The following is a 26,376-nucleotide window of genomic DNA, read 5'->3' on the forward strand; positions in this document are numbered from 1 at the left end:
TGTTCCCTGCCTTCTCTCCTCTTCCTACAGCCTTCCAATGAGCTCCACAAGATAGTGTTCAGAATGCTTCATAACCCCATTATTCAACATATAGCTGTAACCCGCTAGACGTATTGAAACGTGCTAAAAACTAGCAAAAATAGCTAGAAAATGTACTTCCCTCGCGTTTTTGTAAATGCGAATTCTGGTGGGTTCCCATGTTGTATGTACTGTGTCCGTGCGTTTGTTGTCGAATCCTGAAGTTTTTAACCACTGTTCTCCCATACTAAGGGGGGTTAACATCTACTGCTGTTCACAGGCTGAATGTATACGGCTGAAATCTTCAAGGCATTATCAGCTTTCCTGACTGTTTTGGAACGTGTATTTGCCATATGTTAATGCAGTCGCCTTGTGGTCATCGTCCCTTTTAATTTACAGGCTGCACTCCCCTGGTGATCACATTCTCCTCTCCAAAGCAGGCTAACTACCAGCTGCTCCTCCTCAGAGGCGTTCCTTCTTTCTGTCCCTGCTCCCTGCACCGTTTCGCGTTGCATGTTCTCGCTTCCCAGCTCTCTGGTTAGATGCGTATTCCCTGCCTTCTCTCCTCTTCCTACAGCCTTCCAATGAGCTCCACAAGATAGTGTTCAGAATGCTTTATAACCCCATTATTCAACATATAGCTGTAACCCGCTAGACGTATTGAAACGTGCTAAAAACTAGCAAAAACAGCTAGAAAATGTACTTCCTCGCGTTTTGGTAAATGCAGGGCACACGCGTCTAAACCAGAGAGCAGGGAAGCGAGCATTTCAGCAGTATAAATTCAGCCTGTGAACAACACATTTTGATCCTCCCTTTTATGGGAGAAGAGTGGTTCAAAAGTACAGAATTCGACTGATCAAACGCACGAACAGAGTACAAAATGGGAATCCACCAGAATTCGCATTTACCAAAACGCGAGGAAAGTACATTTTCTAGCTGTTTTTGCTAGTTTTTAGAACGTTTCAATACGTCTAGCGGGTTACGGCTATATGTTGAATAATGGGTGTTATAAAGCATTCTGAACACTATCTTGTGGAGCTCATTGGAAGGCTTTAGGAAGAGGAGAGAAGCAGGGAACACGCATCTAAACCAGAGAGCTGGGAAGCGTGTACATGCAACGCGAAACGGAGCAGGGATCAGGGACAGAAAGGATGAACGCCTATGAGGAGGAGCAGCTGGTAGTTAGCCTGCTCTGGAGAGGAGAATGTGATCACCAGGGGAGTGCAGCCTGTAAAGTAGAAGGGACGATGAACACAGGGCGACTGCATTAACAGATGGCAAATACACGTTCCAAAACAGTCAGGAAAGCTGATAATGCATTGAAGATTTCAGCCGTATACATTCAGACTGTGAACAGCAGTAGATGTTGACCCCCCTTAGTATGGGAGAACAATGGTTAAAAACTTCAGGATTCGACAACAAACGCACGGACACAGTACATACAACATGGGAACCCACCAGAATTCGCATTTACAAAAACGCGAAGGAAGTACATTTTCTAGCTATTTTTGCTAGTTTTTAGCACGTTTCAATACGTCTAGCGGGAGCTAATGTTGAATAATGGGGTTATAAAGCATTCTGAACACTATCTTGTGGAGCTCATTGGAAGGCTGTAGGAAGAGGAGAGAAGGCAGGGAATACGCATCTAACCAGAGAGCTGGGAAGCGAGTACATGCAACGCGAAACGGTGCAGAGAGCAGGGACAGAAAGAAGGAACGCCTCTGAGGAGCAGCTGGTAGTTAGCCTGCTCTGGAGAGGAGAATGTGATCACCAGGGGAATGCAGCCTGTAAACTAAAAGGGACGATGACCTCAAGGCGACTGCATTAACAGATGGCAAATACACGTTCCAAAACAGTCACGAAACCTGATAATGCCTTGAAGATTTCAGCCGTATACATTCAGCCTGTGAACAGCAGTAGATGTTGACCCCCCTCCTTGTATGGGAGAACAGTGGCTAAAAACTTCAGGATTCGACAACAAACGCACGGACACAGTACATACATGGGAACCCATCAGAATTCGCATTTACAAGAACGCGAGGACAGTACATTTTCTAGCTGGTTTTGCTAGTTTACAGCACATTTCAATACGTCTAGCGGGTTACGGCTTTATGATGAATAATGGGTGTTATAAAGCATTCTGAGCACCGTGTATCTTTTGAAGCTCATTTGTTGATTTGAAGGCAGCGGGAAGAGGAGAGAAGGCAGGGAACACGCGTCTAAACCAGAGAGCTGGGAAGCGAGTGTTTGCAACGCGAAACGGTGCAGGGAGCAGGGACAGAAAGGGAGAACTCCACTGAGGAGGAACAGCTGGTAGTTAGCCTTCTTTGGAGATGAGAACTTGATCACCACGGGAGAGGATTGTTGAGAGGGTTACAGAGGGGGAGGTCTGAGATCAGAAAATCCTGAGTATTCCCTGCAGTGTGTAGGGCCAGCGACATGTAGAGTTGCAGAGCTCGTAAAAGTCCAGGTCAGGAAGTATACAGGTTCATGTTGAATTCTCCAAGTAGGCTGAGTTGAGTGGTAGGAGGCTAGGATGGAGAAGTCCATCCACTGAGAGAGGAAGGGGTTAGGCAAATAGCCACGGTGAGAGAATGACCAGGAAAGAGAGAATGCATGCAGACAAGGCATTCGTGAGAGGAGTCGGCCTGCAAAGGAAAGCAATTTACTACAGGAATCAAGGATACTCCCCCTCAAGAAATCTGGGCATGGAGAGGAACTTGTCATCAGGGAGGAAAGTGTCAAAGCTCGAGACAGCGCTGGCCGTCAACCATGTCTCGGTTAGACCAAGGACATCAAGGTCGGGTTCTTCCAGGAAATGGCAGATGTCAGATGAGTGTTTGAAACTGAGTGAGAGTTGAGAGTGGGGAGGGGTACAAATCAGTAATCCCTGCTGAGGTGTAGAAGGAGCCTGGCCTAGGGCAGATGAGGACGGAGAGAGGAAAGAAAGCAAAAGAAGGGAGAGAAGAGACAGCAGGACTGCATGATCAATCCGGGAGCTAGGAGTGGTGAGAAGGTTAGACGGGGAGGTCTGAGTCTCAGGATTGGAATGGGAAGTTCGATATCACATGTCATGCTATAGGAAGAGTCTCAGGAATGGAATGGGAAGGAGTTGGATATGACATCTCTTGTTATAGGGAGGGTCTCAGGTTTGGTATTAGAAGCACTGAGATATCAAATCACATCCTTTCGGAAGGGACTCGAGTTTGGTATTTTAAGGAGTGAGATAGTAAATCTCATCCTATCGGAAGGGTATCGGGTTTGGTATTGGAAGAAATGAGATTTCAAATCTCATGCTGTGGGAAGGGTCTCGGGTTTGGTATTGGAAGGGGTGAGAAATCACATTTCATGCTACAGGAAGGGTCACAAGTTTGGAATGGGAAGGAGTTGGATATCACATATACTACGGGAAGGGGCTCAGGTTTGGTATTAGAAGCATAGAGATATCACATCTCATGTTATAGGAAGGGTCTCGATTGGAATGGGAAGGAGTTGGATATCACATCTCATGCTATAGGGAGGGTCTCAGTTTTGATATTAGAAGCATTGAGATATCACATATGCTATTGGAAGGGTCTCAGTATTGGAATTGGAATGAGTTGGAAAGCACATCTCGTGCTATAGGGAGGTTCGCAGGTTTGATATTAGAAGCATTGAGATATCACATCTCATGCTATCGGAAGGGTCTCAGGATTGGAATGGGAAGTAGTTGGATATCACATATGCTAAAGGAAAGGTCTCAGGTTTGGGAAGGTAAGGATTGGGATTTCACATCTCATGTTATAGGATGGTTCTCATGTTTGGTTTTAGAAGCATTGAGATATCACATCTCATGCTATCGGAAGGGTCTCAGGTTTGGAATGGGAAGGAGTTGGATATCACATCTCATGTTATAGGAAGCATCTCAGGTTTGGTATTAGAAGCATTGAGATATCACATCTCATGCTATAGGAAGGGTCTCAGGATTGGAATGTGAAGGATTTGGATATCACATCTCATGCTAAAGGAAGGGTCTCAGGTTTGGTATAAGCATTGAGATATCACTTCTCTGCTATCGGAAGGGTCTCAGGATTGGATTGGGAAGGAGTTGGATATCCCTTCTCATGCTATAGGAAGGGTCTCATGTTGGAATGGGAAGGAGTTGGATATCACATCTCATGTCATAGGAAGGGTCTCTAGATTGAAATGGGAAGGATTTGGATATCACATCTCTTGCTATAGGAAGGGTCTCAGGTTTTTTATTAGAAACATTGAGATATCACATCTCATGCTATAGGAAGGGTTTCAGGATTGGAATGGGAAGGATTTAGATATCACATCTCATGCTAAAGGAAGGCTCTCAGGTTTGGAAGGGGACGGATTTGGATATCATATCTCATGTTATAGGACGGGTCCCAGGTTTGGTATTAGAAGCATTGAGATATCACATCTTATGTTATAGGAAGGGTCTCAGGATTGGAATGGGAAGGAGTTGGATATCACATCTCATCCAATAGGAAGGGTCTCAGGTTTGGAATGGGAAGGAATTGGATATCACATCTCATGTTATAGGAAGGATCTCAGGATTGGAATGGGAAGGATTTGGATATCACATCTCTTGCTATAGGAAGGGTCTCAGGTTTTTTATTAGAAACATTGAGATATCACATCTCATGCTATAGGAAGGGTTTAAGGATTGGAATGGGAAGGATTTGGATATCACATCTCATGCTAAAGGAAGGGTCTCAGGTTTGGAAGGGGAAGGATTTGGATATCACATCTCATGTTATTGGACCTGTCTCAGGTTTGGTATTAGAAGCATTGAGATATCAAGTCTCATGGTATAGGACGGGAGTTTGATATCACATCATGCCATGGTATGGGTCTCAGGTTTTGTAGAAGCATTGGGATATCACATCTCATGCTATCGGAAGGGTATCAGGATTGGATTTGGAAGGAGTTGGATATCCCATCTCATGCTATAGGAAGGGTCTCAAGTTGGAATGGGAAAGAGTTGGATGTCACATCTCATGTTATAGGAAGGGTCTCAGGATTGGAATGGGAAGGACTTGGATATCACATCTCATGCTGTAGGAAGGCTCTCAGGTTTGGAAAGGGAAGGAGTTGGATATCACTTTTCATGTTAGAGGTAGGATCTCAGGTTTGGTATTAGAGGCATTGAGATATCACATCTCATGCTATCAGAAGGGTATCAGGATTGTAATGGGAAGGAGTTGGATATCACATCTCATGCTAAAGGGAGGGTCTCAGGTTTGGAAGGGGAAGGATTTGGATATCACATCTCATGTTATAGGAAGGATCTCAGGTTTGGTATTAGAAGCATTGAGATATCACATCTCATGCTATCGGAAGGATCTCAGGTTTGGTATTAGAAGCATTGAGATATCACATCTCATGCTATAGGAAAGGTCTCAGGATTGGAATGGGAAGGAGTTGGATATCACATCTCATGCTAAAGGAAGGGTCTCAGTTTTGGTAGAAGCATTGCGATATCACATCTCATGCTATAGGAAGGGTCTCAGGATTGGAATCGGAAGGAGTTGGATATCACATCTCATGCTATAGGAAGGGTCTCAGGTTTGGTATAAGCATTGAAATATCACATCTCTTCTATCGGAAGGGTCTCAGGATTGGAATGGGAAGGATTTAGATATCACATCTCATGCTACAGGGATGGGCTCAGTTTTGATATTAGAAGCATTGAGATATCACATCTCATGGTATAGGAAGGGTCTCAGGATTGGAATGGGAAGGAGTTGGCTGTCACATCTCAAGCTATCTCAGGACTGGAATGGGAAAGATTTTGATATCACATCTCAAGCTATAGGAAGGGTCTCAGGTTTGGAAAGGGACGGATTTGGATTTCACATCTCATGTTATAGGATGGTTCTCAGGTTTGGTTTTAGAAGCATTAAGATATAACATCTCAAGCTATAGGAAAGGTCTCAAGTTTGGAATGGGAAGGAGTTAGATATCACATCTCATGCTAAAGGAAAGGTCTCAGGTTTGGAAGGGGAAGGATTTGGATCTCACATCTCATGTTTTAGGACGGGTCTCAGGTTTGGTATTAGAAGCATTGAAATATCACATCTCATGGTATAGGAAGGGTCTCAGGATTGGAATGGGAAGGAATTGGATATCACATTGAATGGGAAGGAGTTTGATATCACATCTCAAGCTATAGGAAGGGTCTCAGGTTTGGAAAGGGAATGATTTGGATTTCACATCTCATGTTATAGGATGGTTCTCATGTTTGGTTTTAGAAGCATTTAGATATCACATCTCATGCTATAGGAAGGGTCTCAGGATTGGAATGGGAAGGAGTTGGATATCACATCTCATGCTATAGGAAGGGTCTCAGGTTTGGTATAAGCATTGAGATATCCCATCTCATGCTATAGGAAGGGTCTCAGGATTGGAATCGGAAGGAGTTGTATATGACATCTCATGCCATAGGAAGGGTCTCAGGTTTGGTATAAGCATTGAGATATCACATCTCTGCTATCGGAAGGGTCTAAGGTTTGGAAGGGGAAGGATTTGGGTATCACATCTCATGTTATAGGACCGGTCTCAGGTTTGGTATTAGAAGCATTGAGATATCAAGTCTCATGGTATAGGACGGGTCTCAGAATTGGAATGGGAAGGAGTTGGATATCACATCTCAAGCTATAGGAAGGGTCTCAGGATTGGAATGGGAAGGAGTTTGATATCACATCTCATGCCATGGTATGGGTTTCAGGTTTTGTAGAAGCATTGGGATATCACATCTCATGCTATCAGAAGGGTATCGGGATTGGATTTGGAAGGAGTTGGATATCCCATCTCATGCTATAGGAAGGGTCTAAGGTTGGAATGTGAAGGAGTTGGATATCACATCTCATGTTATAGGAAGGGTCTCAGGATTGGAATGGGAAGGACTTGGATATCACATCTCATTCTATAGGAAGGCTCTCAGGGTTGGAAGGGGAAGGAGTTGGATATCACATTTCATGTAGAGGTAGGATCTCAGTTTTGGTATTAGAGGCATTGAGATATCACATCTCATGCTATCAGAAGGGTCTCAGGATTGGAATGGGAAGGAGTTGGATATCACATCTCATGCCATAGGAAGGGTCTCAGGTTTGGTATAAGCATTGAGATATCACATCTCATGCTATAGGAAGGGTCTCAGGATTGGAATGGGAAGGACTTGGATATCACATCTCATGTTATAGGAAGGGTCTCAGGTTTGGTATTAGAAGCATTGAGATATCACATCTCATGCTATAGGAAGGGTCTCAGGAATGGAATGGGAAGGACTTGGATATCGCATCTCATGATAAAGGAAGGGTCTAAGGTTTGGAAGGGGAAGGATTTGGATATCACATCTCATGTTATTGGACCGGTCTCAGGTTTGGTATTAGAAGCATTGAGATATCAAGTCTCATGGTATAGGACGGGAGTTTGATATCACATCATGCCATGGTATGGGTCTCAGGTTTTGTAGAAGCATTGGGATATCACATCTCATGCTATCGGAAGGGTATCAGGATTGGATTTGGAAGGAGTTGGATATCCCATCTCATGCTATAGGAAGGGTCTCAGGTTGGAATGCGAAAGAGTTGGATATCACATCTCATGTTAAAGGAAGGGTCTCAGGATTGGAATGGGAAGGACTTGGATATCACATCTCATGCTGTAGGAATGCTCTCAGGTTTGGAAAGGAAAGGAGTTGGATATCACATTTCATGTTAGAGGTAGGATCTCAGGTTTGGTATTAGAGGCATTGAGATATCACATCTCATGCTATCAGAAGGGTATCAGGATTGGAATGGGAAGGAGTTGGATATCACATCTCATGCTAAAGGGAGGGTCTCAGGTTTGGAAGGGAAAGGATTTGGATATCACATCTCATGTTATAGGAAGGATATCAGGTTTGGTATTAGAAGCATTGAGATATCACATCTCATGCTATCGGAAGGATCTCAGGTTTGGTATTAGAAGCATTGAGATATCACATCTCATGCTATAGGACGGGTCTCAGGATTGGAATGGGAAGGAGTTGGATATCACATCTCATGCTAAAGGAAGGGTCTCAGTTTTGGTAGAAGCATTGCGATATCACATCTCATGCTATAGGAAGGGTCTGAGGATTGGAATGGGAAGGACTTAGATATCACATCTCATGCTATAGGGAGGGTCTCCGTTTTGATATTAGAAGCATTGAGATATCACATCTCATGCTATCGGAAGGGTCTCAGGGATGGAATGGGAGGAGCTGGATATCACATCTCATGCTAAAGGAAGGGTCTCAGGTTTGGAAGGGGAAGGATTTGGATATCACATCTCATGCTATAGGAAGGGTTTCAGGTTTGGTAGAAGCATTGAGATATCACATATCATGCTATAGGAAGAGTCTCAGGTTTGGGAAGGGAAGGATTTGGATTTCACATCTCATGTTATAGGATGGTTCTCATGTTTGGTTTTTGAAGCATTGAGATATCACATCTCATGCTATCGGTAGGGTCTCAGATTTGGTATTAGAAGCATTGAGATATCACATCTCATGCTATAGGATTGGGCTCCAGATTGGAATGTGAAGGATTTGGAAATCACATCTCATGCTAAAGGAAGGGTCTCAGGTTTGGAATGGGAAGGAGTTGGATATGACATCTCTTGTTATAGGGAGGGTCTCAGGATTTGAATTGCAAGGGCTTGGATATCACATCTCATGCCGTAGGAAGGGTCTCAGGTTTGGTATAAGCATTGAGATATCACATCTCTGCTATCGGAAGGGTCTCAGGATTGGATTGGGAAGGAGTTGGATATCACATCTCATGTTATAGGAAGGGTCTCCGGATTGGAATGTGAAGGATTTGGATATCACATCTCATGCTAAAGGAAGGGTCTCAGGTTTGGAATGGGAAGGAGTTGGATATGACATCTCTTGTTATAGGGAGGGTCTCAGGATTTGAATGGCAAGGAGTTGGATATCACATCTCATGCCATAGGAAGGGTCTCAGGTTTGGTATAAGCATTGAGATATCACATCTCTGCTATCGGAAGGGTCTCAGGATTGTATTGGGAAGGAGTTGGATATCACATCTCATGCCATAGGAAGGGTCTCAGGTTTGGTAGAAGCATTGAGATATCACATCTCATGCTATAGGAAGGGTCTCAGGATTGGAATGGGAAGGACTTAGATATCACATATCATGCTATAGGGAGGGTTTCAGTTTTGATATTAGAAGCATTGAGATATCACATCTCATGCTATCGGAAGTGTCTCAGGATTGGAATGCGAAGGAGCTGGATATCACATCTCATGCTAAAGGAAGGGTCTCAGGTTTGGAACGAAAAGGAGTTGGATATCCGATCTCATGTTATAGGAAGGGTCTCAGGTTTGGTATAAGCATTGAGATATCACATCTCTGCTATCGGAAGTGTCTCAGGATTGGAATGGGAAGGAATTGGATATCCCATCTCATGTTATAGGACGGGTCTCAGGATTGTTATTAGAATCATTGAGATATCATATTGCATGCTGTAGGAAGGGTCTAAGGATTGGAATGGGAAGGACTTGGATATCACATCTCATGCTATAGGAAGGGTCTCAGGGTTGGTATAAGCATTGAGATATCAAATCTCATGCTATAGGAAGGGTCTCAGGATTGGAATGGAAGGAGTAGGATATCACATCTCATGTTATAGGAAGGATCTCAGGTTTGGTATTAGAAGCATTGAGACATCACATCTCATGCTATAGGAAGGGTCTCAGGATTGGAATGGGAAGGAGTTGGATATCACATCTCATACTATAGGAAGGGTCTCAGGTTTGGTATAAGCATTGAGATATCACATCTCATGCTATAGGAAGGGTCTCAGGATTGGAATGGGAAGGAGTTGTATATGACATCTCATGCCGTAGGAAGGGTCTCAGGTTTGGTATAAGCATTGAGATATCACATCTCTGCTATCGGAAGGGTCTCAGGATTGGAATGGGAAGGAGTTGGATATCCCATCTCATGTTATAGGAAGAGTCTCAGGTTTGGTATTAGAAGCATTGAGATATCACATCTCATGCTATAGGAAGTGTCTCAGGATTGGAATGGGAAGGACTTGGATATCACATCTCATGCTATAGGGAGGGTCTCAAGTTTGATATTAGAAGCATTGAGATATCACATCTCATGCTATAGGAAGGGTCTCAGGATTGGAATGGGAAGGAGTTGGATATCACATCTCATGCTATAGGGAGGCTCTCAAGTTTGATATTAGAAGCATTGAGATATCACATCTCATGCTATAGGAAGGGTCTCAGGATTGGAATGGGAAGGAATTGGATATCACATCTCATGCTATAGGAAGGGTCTCAGGTTTGGTATAAGCAGTGAGATATCACATCTCATGCTATAGGCAGTGTCTCAGTATTGGAATGGGAAGGAGTTGGATATCACATCTCATGTTATAGGAAGGATCTCAGGTTTGGTATAGACATTGAGATATCACATCTCTGCTATCAGAAGGGTCTCAGGATTGGAATGTAAGGAGTTGGATATTCCCATCTCATGTTATAGGAAGGGTCTCAGGTTTGGTATTAGAAGCATTGAGATATCACATCTCATGCTATAGGAAAGGTCTCAGGATTGGAATGGGAAGGACTTGGATATCACATCTCATGCTATAGGGAGGGTCTCAAGTTTGATATTAGAAGCATTGAGATATCACATCTCATGATATCGGAAGGGTCTCAGGATTGGAATGGGAAGGAGTTGGATATCACATCTCATGATAAAGGAAGGGTCTAAGGTTTGGAAGGGGAAGGATTTGGATATCACATCTCATGTTATAGGACGGGTCTCAGGTTTGGTATTAGAAGCATTGAGATAACAAGTCTCATGGTATAGGAAGGGTCTCAGAATTGGAATGGGAAGGAGTTTGATATCACATCTCATGCCATAGTATGGGTCTCAGGTTTGGTAGAAGCATTGGGATATCACATCTCATGCTATCGGAATGGTATCAGGATTGGATTTGGAAGGAGTTGGATATCCCATCTCATGCTATAGGAAGGGTCTCAGGTTGGAATGGGAAGGAGTTGGATATCACATCTCATGTTATAGGAAGGGTCTCAGGATTGGAATGGGAAGGACTTGGATATCACATCTCATGCTATAGGAAGGCTCTCAGGTTTGGAAGGGGAGAGAGTTGGATATCACATTTCATGTTAGAGGTAGGATCTCAGGTTTGGTATTAGAGGCATTGAGATATCACATCTCATGCTATCAGAAGGGTCTCAGGATTGGAATGGGAAGGACTTAGATATCACATATCATGCTATAGGGAGGGTCTCAGTTTTGATATTAGAAGCATTAAGATATCACATCTCATGCTATCGGAAGTGTCTCAGGATTGGAATGGGAAGGAGCTGGATATCACATCTCATGCTAAAGGAAGAGTCTCAGGTTTGGAACGGGAAGGAGTTGGATATCACATCTCATGTTATAGGAAGGGTCTCAGGTTTGGTATAAGCATTGAGATATCACATCTCTGCTATCGGAAGTGTCTCAGGATTGGAATGGGAAGGAGTTGGATATCCCATCTCATGTTATAGGACGGGTCTCAGGTTTGTTATTAGAATCATTGAGATATCATATTGCATGCTGTAGGAAGGGTCTAAGGATTGGAATGGGAAGGACTTGGATATCACATCTCATGCTATAGATAGGCTCTCAGGTTTGGAAAGGGAAGGAGTTGGATATCACATTTCATGTTAGAGGAAGGATCTCAGGTTTGGTATTAGAGGCATTGAGATATCACATCTCATGCTATAGGAAGGGTCTCAGGTTGGAATGGGAAGGAGTTGGATATCACATCTCATGTTAAAGGGAGGGTCTCAGAATTGGAAGGGGAAGGATTTGGATATCACATCTCATGTTATAGGAAGGATCTCAGGTTTGGTATTAGAAGCATTGAGATATCACATCTCATGCTATCGGAAGGATCTCAGGTTTGGTATTAGAAGCATTGAGATATCACATCTCATGCTATCAGAAGGGTCTCAGGATTGGAATGGGAAGGAGTTGGATATCACATCTCATGCTAAAATGGAGGGTCTCAGGTTTGGAAGGGGAAGGATTTGGATATCACATCTCATGTTATCGGAAGGATCTCAGGTTTGGTATTAGAAGTATTGAGATATCACATCTCATGCTATAGGAAGGGTCTCAGGATTAGAATGGGAAGGAGTTGGATATCACATCTCATGCTAAAGGAAGGGTCTCAGGTTTGGTAGAAGCATTGAGATATCACATCTCATGCTATAGGAAGGGTCTCAGGATTGGAATGGGAAGGACTTAGATATCACATATCATGCTATAGGGAGGGTTTCCGTTTTGATATTAGAAGCATTGAGATATCACATCTCATGCTATCGGAAGTGTCTCAGGATTGGAATGGGAAGGAGCTGGATATCACATCTCATGCTAAAGGAAGGGTCTCAGGTTTGGAACGGGAAGGAGTTGGATATCCGATCTCATGTTATAGGAAGGGTCTAAGGTCTGGTATAAGCATTGAGATATCACATCTCTGCTATCGGAAGTGTCTCAGGATTGGAATGGGAAGGAGTTGGATATCCCATCTCATGTTATAGGAAGGGTCTCAGGTTTGGTATAAGCATTGAGATATCACATCTCATGCTATAGGAAGGGTCTCAGGATTGGAATGGGAAGTAGTTGGATCTCACATCTCATGCTATAGGAAGGGTCTCAGGTTTGGTATAAGCATTGAGATATCACATCTCATGCTATAGGAAGGGTCTCAGGATTGGAATGGGAAGGAGTTGTATATGACATCTCATGCCGTAGGAAGGGTCTCAGGTTTGGTATAAGCATTGAGATATCACATCTCATGCTATAGGAAGGGTCTCAGGATTGGAATGGGAAGGAGTTGGATATCACATCTCATGCTATAGGAAGGGTCTCAGGTTTGGTATAAGCATTGAGATATCACATCTCATGCTATAGGAAGGGTCTCAGGATTGGAATGGGAAGGAGTTGTATATGACATCTCATGCCGTAGGAAGGGTCTCAGGTTTGGTATAAGCATTGAGATATCACATCTCTGCTATCGCAAGGGTCTCTGGATTTGAATGGGAAGGAGTTGGATATCCCATCTCATGTTATAGGAAGAGTCTCAGGTTTGGTATTAGAAGCATTGAGATATCACATCTCATGCTATAGGAAGTGTCTCAGGATTGGAATGGGAAGGACTTGGATATCACATCTCATGCTATAGGGAGGCTCTCAAGTTTGATATTAGAAGCATTGAGATATCACATCTCATGCTATAGGAAGGGTCTCAGGATTGGAATGGGAAGGAGTTGGATATCACATCTCATGCTATAGGAAGGGTCTCAGGTTTGGTATAAGCAGTGAGATATCACATCGCATGCTGTAGGAAGGGTCTCAGGTTTGGTATTAGAAGCATTGAGATATCACATCTCATGCTATAGGAAGGATCTCAGGTTTGGTATTAGAAGTATTGAGATATCACATCTCATGCTATAGGAAGGGTCTCAGGATTGGAATGGGAAGGAGTTGGATATCACATATCATGCTAAAGGAAGGGTCTCAGGTTTGGTAGAAGCATTGAGATATCACATCTCATGCTATAGGAAGGGTCTCAGGATTGGAATGGGAAGGACTTAGATATCACATATCATGCTATAGGGAGGGTCTCAGTTTTGATATTAGAAGCATTGAGATATCACATCTCATGCTATCGGAAGTGTCTCAGGATTGGAATGGGAAGGAGCTGGATATCACATCTCATGCTAAAGGAAGAGTCTCAGGTTTGGAACGGGAAGGAGTTGGATATCACATCTTATGTTATAGGAAGGGTCTCAGGTTTGGTATAAGCATTGAGATATCACATCTCTGCTATCGGAAGTGTCTCAGGATTGGAAATGGAAGGAGTTGGATATCCCATCTCATGTTATAGGACGGGTCTCAGGTTTGTTATTAGAATCATTGAGATATCATATTGCATGCTGTAGGAAGGGTCTAAGGATTGGAATGGGAAGGACTTGGATATCACATCTCATGCTATAGATAGGCTCTCAGGTTTGGAAAGGGAAGGAGTTGGATATCACATTTCATGTTAGAGGAAGGATCTTAGGTTTGGTATTAGAGGCATTGAGATATCACATCTCATGCTATAGGAAGGGTCTCAGGTTGGAATGGGAAGGAGTTGGATATCACATCTCATGTTAAAGGGAGGGTCTCAGAATTGGAAGGGGAAGGATTTGGATATCACATCTCATGTTATAGGAAGGATCTCAGGTTTGGTATTAGAAGCATTGAGATATCACATCTCATGCTATCGGAAGGATCTCAGGTTTGGTATTAGAAGCATTGAGATATCACATCTCATGCTATCAGAAGGGTCTCAGGATTGGAATGGGAAGGAGATGGATATCACATTTCATGCTAAAGGGAGGGTCTCAGGTTTGGAAGGGGAAGGATTTGGATATCACATCTCATGTTATCGGAAGGATCTCAGGTTTGGTATTAGAAGTATTGAGATATCACATCTCATGCTATAGGAAGGGTCTCAGGATTGGAATGGGAAGGAGTTGGATATCACATCTCATGCTAAAGGAAGGGTCTCAGGTTTGGTAGAAGCATTGAGATATCACATCTCATGCTATAGGAAGTGTCTCAGGATTGGAATGGGAAGGAGCTGGATATCACATCTCATGCTAAAGGAAGGGTCTCAGGTTTGGAACGGGAAGGAGTTGGATATCCGATCTCATGTTATAGGAAGGGTCTAAGGTCTGGTATAAGCATTGAGATATCACATCTCTGCTATCGGAAGTGTCTCAGGATTGGAATGGGAAGGAGTTGGATATCCGATCTCATGCTATCGGAAGGATCTCAGGTTTGGTATTAGAAGCATTGAGATATCACATCTCATGCTATAGGAAGGGTCTCAGGATTGGAATGGGAAGGACTTAGATATCACATATCATGCTATAGGGAGGGTTTCCGTTTTGATATTAGAAGCATTGAGATATCACATCTCATGCTATCGGAAGTGTCTCAGGATTGGAATGGGATGGAGCTGGATATCACATCTCATGCTAAAGGAAGGGTCTCAGGTTTGGAACGGGAAGGAGTTGGATATCCCATCTCATGTTATAGGAAGAGTCTCAGGTTTGGTATTAGAAGCATTGAGATATCACATCTCATGCTATAGGAAGTGTCTCAGGATTGGAATGGGAAGGACTTGGATATCACATCTCATGCTATAGGGAGGCTCTCAAGTTTGATATTAGAAGCATTGAGATATCACATCTCATGCTATAGGAAGGGTCTCAGGATTGGAATGGGAAGGAGTTGGATATCACATCTCATGCTATAGGAAGGGTCTCAGGTTTGGTATAAGCAGTGAGATATCACATCGCATGCTGTAGGAAGGGTCTCAGGTTTGGTATTAGAAGCATTGAGATATCACATCTCATGCTATAGGAAGGATCTCAGGTTTGGTATTAGAAGTATTGAGATATCACATCACATGCTATAGGAAGGGTCTCAGGATTGGAATGGGAAGGAGTTGGATATCACATCTCATGCTAAAGGAAGGGTCTCAGGTTTGGTAGAAGCATTGAGATATCACATCTCATGCTATAGGAAGGGTCTCAGGATTGGAATGGGAAGGACTTAGATATCACATATCATGCTATAGGGAGGGTCTCAGTTTTGATATTAGAAGCATTGAGATATCACATCTCATGCTATCGGAAGTGTCTCACGATTGGAATGGGAAGGAGCTGGATATCACATCTCATGCTAAAGGAAGAGTCTCAAGTTTGGAACGGGAAGGAGTTGGATATCACATCTTATGTTATAGGAAGGGTCTCAGGTTTGGTATAAGCATTGAGATATCACATCTCTGCTATCGGAAGTGTCTCAGGATTGGAAATGGAAGGAGTTGGATATCCCATCTCATGTTATAGGACGGGTCTCAGGTTTGTTATTAGAATCATTGAGATATCATATTGCATGCTGTAGGAAGGGTCTAAGGATTGGAATGGGAAGGACTTGGATATCACATCTCATGCTATAGATAGGCTCTCAGGTTTGGAAAGGGAAGGAGTTGGATATCACATTTCATGTTAGAGGAAGGATCTTAGGTTTGGTATTAGAGGCATTGAGATATCACATCTCATGCTATAGGAAGGGTCTCAGGTTGGAATGGGAAGGAGTTGGATATCACATCTCATGTTAAAGGGAGGGTCTCAGAATTGGAAGGGGAAGGATTTGGATATCACATCTCATGTTATAGGAAGGATCTCAGGTTTGGTATTAGAAGCATTGAGATATCACATCTCATGCTATCGGAAGGATCTCAGGTTTGGTATTAGAAGCATTGAGATATCACATCTCATGCTATCAGAAGGGTCTCAGGATTGGAATGAGAAGGAGATGGATATCACATTTCATGCTAAAGGGAGGGTCTCAGGTTTGGAAGGGGAAGGATTTGGATATCACATCTCATGTTATCGGAAAGGATCTCAGGTTTGGTATTAGAAGTATTGAGATATCACATCTCATGCTATAGGAAGGGTCTCAGGATTGGAATGGGAAGGAGTTGGATATCACATCTCATGCTAAAGGAAGGGTCTCAGGTTTGGTAGAAGCATTGAGATATCACATCTCATGCTATAGGAAGTGTCTCAGGATTGGAATGGGAAGGAGCTGGATATCACATCTCATGCTAAAGGAAGGGTCTCAGGTTTGGAACGGGAAGGAGTTGGATATCCGATCTCATGTTATAGGAAGGGTCTAAGGTCTGGTATAAGCATTGAGATATCACATCTCTGCTATCGGAAGTGTCTCAGGATTGGAATGGGAAGGAGTTGGATATCCGATCTCATGCTATCGGAAGGATCTCAGGTTTGGTATTAGAAGCATTGAGATATCACATCTCATGCTATAGGAAGGGTCTCAGGATTGGAATGGGAAGGACTTAGATATCACATATCATGCTATAGGGAGGGTTTCTGTTTTGATATTAGAAGCATTGAGATATCACATCTCATGCTATCGGAAGTGTCTCAGGATTGGAATGGGATGGAGCTGGATATCACATCTCATGCTAAAGGAAGGGTCTCAGGTTTGGAACGGGAAGGAGTTGGATATCCGATCTCATGTTATAGGAAGGGTCTAAGGTCTGGTATAAGCATTGAGATATCACATCTCTGCTACGGGAAGTGTCTCAGGATTGGAATGGGAAGGAGTTGGATATCCCATCTCATGTTATAGGAAGGGTCTCAGGTTTGGTATAAGCATTGAGATATCACATCTCATGCTATAGGAAGGGTCTCAGGTTGGAATGGGAAGGAGTTGGATATCACATCTCATGTTAAAGGGAGGGTCTCAGAATTGGAAGGGGAAGGATTTGGATATCACATCTCATGTTATAGGAAGGATCTCAGGTTTGGTATTAGAAGCATTGAGTTATCACATCTCATGCTATCGGAAGGATCTCAGGTTTGGTATTAGAAGCATTGAGATATCACATCTCATGCTATCAGAAGGGTCTCAGGATTGGAATGGGAAGGAGTTGGATATCACATCTCATGCTAAAGGGAGGGTCTCAGGTTTGGAAGGGGAAGGATTTGGATATCACATCTCATGTTATCGGAAGGATTTCAGGTTTGGTATTAGAAGTATTGAGATATCACATCTCATGCTATAGGAAGGGTCTCAGGATTGGAATGGGAAGGAGTTGGATATCACATCTCATGCTAAAGGAAGGGTCTCAGGTTTGGTAGAAGCATTGAGATATCACATCTCATGCTATAGGAAGGGTCTCAGGATTGGAATGGGAAGGACTTAGATATCACATATCATGCTATAGGGAGGGTTTCTGTTTTGATATTAGAAGCATTGAGATATCACATCTCATGCTAAAGGGAGGGTCTCAGGATTGGAATGGGAAGGAGCTGGATATCACATCTCATGCTAAAGGAAGGGTCTCAGGTTTGGAACGGGAAGGAGTTGGATATCCGATCTCATGTTATAGGAAGGGTCTCAGGTCTGGTATAAGCATTGAGATATCACATCTCTGCTATCGGAAGTGTCTCAGGATTGGAATGGGAAGGAGTTGGATATCCCATCTCATGTTATAGGAAGGGTCTCAGGTTTGGTATAAGCATTGAGATATCACATCTCATGCTATAGGAAGGGTCTCAGGATTGGAATGGGAAGGAGTTGGATATCACATCTCATGCTATAGGAAGGGTCTCAGGTTTGGTATAAGCATTGAGATATCACATCTCATGCTATAGGAAGGGTCTCAGGGTTGGAATGGGAAGGAGTTGTATATGACATCTCATGCCGTAGGAAGGGTCTCAGGTTTGGTATAAGCATTGAGATATCACATCTCATGCTATAGGAAGGGTCTCAGGATTGGAATGGGAAGGAGTTGGATATCACATCTCATGCTATAGGAAGGGTCTCAGGTTTGGTATAAGCATTGAGATATCACATCTCATGCTATAGGAAGGGTCTCAGGATTGGAATGGGAAGGAGTTGTATATGACATCTCATGCCGTAGGAAGGGTCTCAGGTTTGGTATAAGCATTGAGATATCACATCTCTGCTATCGGAAGGGTCTCAGGATTGGAATGGGAAGGAGTTGGATATCCCATCTCATGTTATAGGAAGAGTCTCAGGTTTGGTATTAGAAGCATTGAGATATCACATCTCATGCTATAGGAAGTGTCTCAGGATTGGAATGGGAAGGACTTGGATATCACATCTCATGCTATAGGGAGGCTCTCAAGTTTGATATTAGAAGCATTGAGATATCACATCTCATGCTATAGGAAGGGTCTCAGGATTGGAATGGGAAGGAGTTGGATATCACATCTCATGCTATAGGAAGGGTCTCAGGTTTGGTATAAGCAGTGAGATATCACATCGCATGCTGTAGGAAGGGTCTCAGGTTTGGTATTAGAAGCATTGAGATATCACATCTCATGCTATAGGAAGGATCTCAGGTTTGGTATTAGAAGTATTGAGATATCACATCACATGCTATAGGAAGGGTCTCAGGATTGGAATGGGAAGGAGTTGGATATCACATCTCATGCTAAAGGAAGGGTCTCAGGTTTGGTAGAAGCATTGAGATATCACATCTCATGCTATAGGAAGGGTCTCAGGATTGGAATGGGAAGGACTTAGATATCACATATCATGCTATAGGGAGGGTCTCAGTTTTGATATTAGAAGCATTGAGATATCACATCTCATGCTATCGGAAGTGTCTCACGATTGGAATGGGAAGGAGCTGGATATCACATCTCATGCTAAAGGAAGAGTCTCAGGATTGGAACGGGAAGGAGTTGATTATCACATCTCATGTTATAGGAAGGGTCTCAGGTTTGGTATAAGCATTGAGATATCACATCTCTGCTATCGGAAGTGTCTCAGGATTGGAAATGGAAGGAGTTGGATATCCCATCTCATGTTATAGGACGGGTCTCAGGTTTGTTATTAGAATCATTGAGATATCATATTGCATGCTGTAGGAAGGGTCTAAGGATTGGAATGGAAAGGACTTGGATATCACATCTCATGCTATAGATAGGCTCTCAGGTTTGGAAAGGGAAGGAGTTGGATATCACATTTCATGTTAGAGGAAGGATCTCAGGTTTGGTATTAGAGGCATTGAGATATAATATTGCATGCTGTAGGAAGGGTCTAAGGATTGGAATGGGACGGACTTGGATATCACATCTCATGCTATAGGAAGGGTCTCAGGTTGGAATGGGAAGGAGTTGGATATCACATCTCATGTTAAAGGGAGGGTCTCAGAATTGGAAGGGGAAGGATTTGGATATCACATCTCATGTTATAGGAAGGATCTCAGGTTTGGTATTAGAAGCATTGAGATATCACATCTCATGCTATCGGAAGGATCTCAGGTTTGGTATTAGAAGCATTGAGATATCACATCTCATGCTATCAGAAGGGTCTCAGGATTGGAATGGGAAGGAGATGGATATCACATATGCTAAAGGGAGGGTCTCAGGTTTGGAAGGGGAAGGATTTGGATATCACATCTCATGTTATCGGAAAGGATCTCAGGTTTGGTATTAGAAGTATTGAGATATCACATCTCATGCTATAGGAAGGGTCTCAGGATTGGAATGGGAAGGAGTTGGATATCACATCTCATGCTAAAGGAAGGGTCTCAGGTTTGGTAGAAGCATTGAGATATCACATCTCATGCTATAGGAAGTGTCTCAGGATTGGAATGGGAAGGAGCTGGATATCACATCTCATGCTAAAGGAAGGGTCTCAGGTTTGGAACGGGAAGGAGTTGGATATCCGATCTCATGTTATAGGAAGGGTCTAAGGTCTGGTATAAGCATTGAGATATCACATCTCTGCTATCGGAAGTGTCTCAGGATTGGAATGGGAAGGAGTTGGATATCCGATCTCATGCTATCGGAAGGATCTCAGGTTTGGTATTAGAAGCATTGAGATATCACATCTCATGCTATAGGAAGGGTCTCAGGATTGGAATGGGAAGGACTAGATATCACATATCATGCGATAGGGAGGGTTTCCGTTTTGATATTAGAAGCATTGAGATATCACATCTCATGCTATCGGAAGTGTCTCAGGATTGGAATGGGAAGGAGCTGGATATCACATCTCATGCTAAAGGAAGGGTCTCAGGTTTGGAACGGGAAGGAGTTGGATATCCGATCTCATGTTATAGGAAGGGTCTAAGGTCTGGTATAAGCATTGAGATATCACATCTCTGCTATCGGAAGTGTCTCAGGATTGGAATGGGAAGGAGTTGGATATCCCATCTCATGCTAAAGGAAGGGTCTCAGTTTTGGTAGAAGCATTGCGATATCACATCTCATGCTATAGGAAGGGTCTGAGGATTGGAATGGGAAGGACTTAGATATCACATCTCATGCTATAGGGAGGGTCTCAGTTTTGATATTAGAAGCATTGAGATATCACATCTCATGCTATCGGAAGGGTCTCAGGGTTGGAATGGGAGGAGCTGGATATCACATCTCATGCTAAAGGAAGGGTCTCAGGTTTGGAAGGGGAAGGATTTGGATATCACATCTCATGCTATAGGAAGGGTTTCAGGTTTGGTAGAAGCATTGAGATATCACATCTCATGCTATAGGAAGAGTCTCAGGTTTGGGAAGGGAAGGATTTGGATTTCACATCTCATGTTATAGGATGGTTCTCATGTTTGGTTTTTGAAGCATTGAGATATCACATCTCATGCTATCGGTAGGGTCTCAGATTTGGTATTAGAAGCATTGAGATATCACATCTCATGCTATAGGATTGGGCTCCAGATTGGAATGTGAAGGATTTGGAAATCACATCTCATGCTAAAGGAAGGGTCTCAGGTTTGGAATGGGAAGGAGTTGGATATGACATCTCTTGTTATAGGGAGGGTCTCAGGATTTGAATTGCAAGGGGTTGGATATCACATCTCATGCCGTAGGAAGGGTCTCAGGTTTGGTATAAGCATTGAGATATCACATCTCTGCTATCGGAAGGGTCTCAGGATTGGATTGGGAAGGAGTTGGATATCACATCTCATGTTATAGGAAGGGTCTCCGGATTGGAATGTGAAGGATTTGGATATCACATCTCATGCTAAAGGAAGGGTCTCAGGTTTGGAATGAGAAGGAGTTGGATATGACATCTCTTGTTATAGGGAGGGTCTCAGGATTTGAATGGCAAGGAGTTGGATATCACATCTCATGCCATAGGAAGGGTCTCAGGTTTGGTATAAGCATTGAGATATCACATCTCTGCTATCGGAAGGGTCTCAGGATTGTATTGGGAAGGAGTTGGATATCACATCTCATGTCATAGGAAGGGTCTCAGGTTTGGTAGAAGCATTGAGATATCACATCTCATGCTATAGGAAGGGTCTCAGGATTGGAATAGGAAGGACTTAGATATCACATATCATGCTATAGGGAGGGTTTCAGTTTTGATATTAGAAGCATTGAGATATCACATCTCATGCTATCGGAAGTGTCTCAGGATTGGAATGCGAAGGAGCTGGATATCACATCTCATGCTAAAGGAAGGGTCTCAGGTTTGGAACGAAAAGGAGTTGGATATCCGATCTCATGTTATAGGAAGGGTCTCAGGTTTGGTATAAGCATTGAGATATCACATCTCTGCTATCGGAAGTGTCTCAGGATTGGAATGGGAAGGAATTGGATATCCCATCTCATGTTATAGGACGGGTCTCAGGATTGTTATTAGAATCATTGAGATATCATATTTCATGCTGTAGGAAGGGTCTAAGGATTGGAATGGGAAGGACTTGGATATCACATCTCATGCTATAGGAAGGGTCTCAGGTTTGGTATAAGCATTGAGATATCAAATCTCATGCTATAGGAAGGGTCTCAGGATTGGAATGGAAGGAGTTGGATATCACATCTCATGTTATAGGAAGGATCTCAGGTTTGGTATTAGAAGCATTGAGACATCACATCTCATGCTATAGGAAGGGTCTCAGGATTGGAATGGGAAGGAGTTGGATATCACATCTCATACTATAGGAAGGGTCTCAGGTTTGGTATAAGCATTGAGATATCACATCTCATGCTATAGGAAGGGTCTCAGGATTGGAATGGGAAGGAGTTGTATATGACATCTCATGCCGTAGGAAGGGTCTCAGGTTTGGTATAAGCATTGAGATATCAAATCTCTGCTATCGGAAGGGTCTCAGGATTGGAATGGGAAGGAGTTGGATATCCCATCTCATGTTATAGGAAGAGTCTCAGGTTTGGTATTAGAAGCATTGAGATATCACATCTCATGCTATAGGAAGTGTCTCAGGATTGGAATGGGAAGGACTTGGATATCACATCTCATGCTATAGGGAGGGTCTCAAGTTTGATATTAGAAGCATTGAGATATCACATCTCATGCTATAGGAAGGGTCTCAGGATTGGAATGGGAAGGAGTTGGATATCACATCTCATGCTATAGGAAGGGTCTCAGGTTTGGTATAAGCAGTGAGATATCACATCTCATGCTATAGGCAGTGTCTCAGTATTGGAATGGGAAGGAGTTGGATATCACATCTCATGTTATAGGAAGGATCTCAGGTTTGGTATAAACATTGAGATATCACATCTCTGCTATCGGAAGGGTCTCAGGATTGGAATGTAAGGAGTTGGATATTCCCATCTCATGTTATAGGAAGGGTCTCAGGTTTGGTATTAGAAGCATTGAGATATCACATCTCATGCTATAGGAAGGGTCTCAGGATTGGAATGGGAAGGACTTGGATATCACATATGCTAAAGGGAGGGTCTCAGGTTTGGAAGGGGAAGGATTTGGATATCACATCTCATGTTATCGGAAAGGATCTCAGGTTTGGTATTAGAAGTATTGAGATATCACATCTCATGCTATAGGAAGGGTCTCAGGATTGGAATGGGAAGGAGTTGGATATCACATCTCATGCTAAAGGAAGGGTCTCAGGTTTGGTAGAAGCATTGAGATATCACATCTCATGCTATAGGAAGTGTCTCAGGATTGGAATGGGAAGGAGCTGGATATCACATCTCATGCTAAAGGAAGGGTCTCAGGTTTGGAACGGGAAGGAGTTGGATATTCGATCTCATGTTATAGGAAGGGTCTAAGGTCTGGTATAAGCATTGAGATATCACATCTCTGCTATCGGAAGTGTCTCAGGATTGGAATGGGAAGGAGTTGGATATCCGATCTCATGCTATCGGAAGGATCTCAGGTTTGGTATTAGAAGCATTGAGATATCACATCTCATGCTATAGGAAGGGTCTCAGGATTGGAATGGGAAGGACTTAGATATCACATATCATGCGATAGGGAGGGTTTCCGTTTTGATATTAGAAGCATTGAGATATCACATCTCATGCTATCGGAAGTGTCTCAGGATTGGAATGGGAAGGAGCTGGATATCACATCTCATGCTAAAGGAAGGGTCTCAGGTTTGGAACGGGAAGGAGTTGGATATCCGATCTCATGTTATAGGAAGGGTCTAAGGTCTTGTATAAGCATTGAGATATCACATCTCTGCTATCAGAAGTGTCTCAGGATTGGAATGGGAAGGAGTTGGATATCCCATCTCATGCTAAAGGAAGGGTCTCAGTTTTGGTAGAAGCATTGCGATATCACATCTCATGCTATAGGAAGGGTCTGAGGATTGGAATGGGAAGGACTTAGATATCACATCTCATGCTATAGGGAGGGTCTCAGTTTTGATATTAGAAGCATTGAGATATCACATCTCATGCTATCGGAAGGGTCTCAGGGTTGGAATGGGAGGAGCTGGATATCACATCTCATGCTAAAGGAAGGGTCTCAGGTTTGGAAGGGGAAGGATTTGGATATCACATCTCATGCTATAGGAAGGGTTTCAGGTTTGGTAGAAGCATTGAGATATCACATCTCATGCTATAGGAAGAGTCTCAGGTTTGGGAAGGGAAGGATTTGGATTTCACATCTCATGTTATAGGATGGTTCTCATGTTTGGTTTTTGAAGCATTGAGATATCACATCTCATGCTATCGGTAGGGTCTCAGATTTGGTATTAGAAGCATTGAGATATCACATCTCATGCTATAGGATTGGGCTCCAGATTGGAATGTGAAGGATTTGGAAATCACATCTCATGCTAAAGGAAGGGTCTCAGGTTTGGAATGGGAAGGAGTTGGATATGACATCTCTTGTTATAGGGAGGGTCTCAGGATTTGAATTGCAAGGGGTTGGATATCACATCTCATGCCGTAGGAAGGGTCTCAGGTTTGGTATAAGCATTGAGATATCACATCTCTGCTATCGGAAGGGTCTCAGGATTGGATTGGGAAGGAGTTGGATATCACATCTCATGTTATAGGAAGGGTCTCCGGATTGGAATGTGAAGGATTTGGATATCACATCTCATGCTAAAGGAAGGGTCTCAGGTTTGGAATGAGAAGGAGTTGGATATGACATCTCTTGTTATAGGGAGGGTCTCAGGATTTGAATGGCAAGGAGTTGGATATCACATCTCATGCCATAGGAAGGGTCTCAGGTTTGGTATAAGCATTGAGATATCACATCTCTGCTATCGGAAGGGTCTCAGGATTGTATTGGGAAGGAGTTGGATATCACATCTCATGTCATAGGAAGGGTCTCAGGTTTGGTAGAAGCATTGAGATATCACATCTCATGCTATAGGAAGGGTCTCAGGATTGGAATAGGAAGGACTTAGATATCACATATCATGCTATAGGGAGGGTTTCAGTTTTGATATTAGAAGCATTGAGATATCACATCTCATGCTATCGGAAGTGTCTCAGGATTGGAATGCGAAGGAGCTGGATATCACATCTCATGCTAAAGGAAGGGTCTCAGGTTTGGAACGAAAAGGAGTTGGATATCCGATCTCATGTTATAGGAAGGGTCTCAGGTTTGGTATAAGCATTGAGATATCACATCTCTGCTATCGGAAGTGTCTCAGGATTGGAATGGGAAGGAATTGGATATCCCATCTCATGTTATAGGACGGGTCTCGGGATTGTTATTAGAATCATTGAGATATCATATTGCATGCTGTAGGAAGGGTCTAAGGATTGGAATGGGAAGGACTTGAATATCACATCTCATGCTATAGGTAGGCTCTCAGGTTTGGTATAAGCATTGAGATATCAAATCTCATGCTATAGGAAGGGTCTCAGGATTGGAATGGAAGGAGTTGGATATCACATCTCATGTTATAGGAAGGATCTCAGGTTTGGTATTAGAAGCATTGAGACATCACATCTCATGCTATAGGAAGGGTCTCAGGATTGGAATGGGAAGGAGTTGGATATCACATCTCATACTATAGGAAGGGTCTCAGGTTTGGTATAAGCATTGAGCTATCACATCTCATGCTATAGGAAGGGTCTCAGGATTGGAATGGGAAGGAGTTGTATATGACATCTCATGCCGTAGGAAGGGTCTCAGGTTTGGTATAAGCATTGAGATATCACATCTCTGCTATCGGAAGGGTCTCAGGATTGGAATGGGAAGGAGTTGGATATCCCATCTCATGTTATAGGAAGAGTCTCAGGTTTGGTATTAGAAGCATTGAGATATCACATCTCATGCTATAGGAAGTGTCTCAGGATTGGAATGGGAAGGACTTGGATATCACATCTCATGCTATAGGGAGGCTCTCAAGTTTGATATTAGAAGCATTGAGATATCACATCTCATGCTATAGGAAGGGTCTCAGGATTGGAATGGGAAGGAGTTGGATATCACATCTCATGCTATAGGAAGG

The sequence above is a fragment of the Ambystoma mexicanum genome, chromosome 4q (genome assembly GCF_040938575.1).
Source record: "Ambystoma mexicanum isolate Mex_15411 chromosome 4q, UKY_AmexF1_1, whole genome shotgun sequence".
NCBI lineage: Eukaryota > Metazoa > Chordata > Amphibia > Caudata > Ambystomatidae > Ambystoma > Ambystoma mexicanum.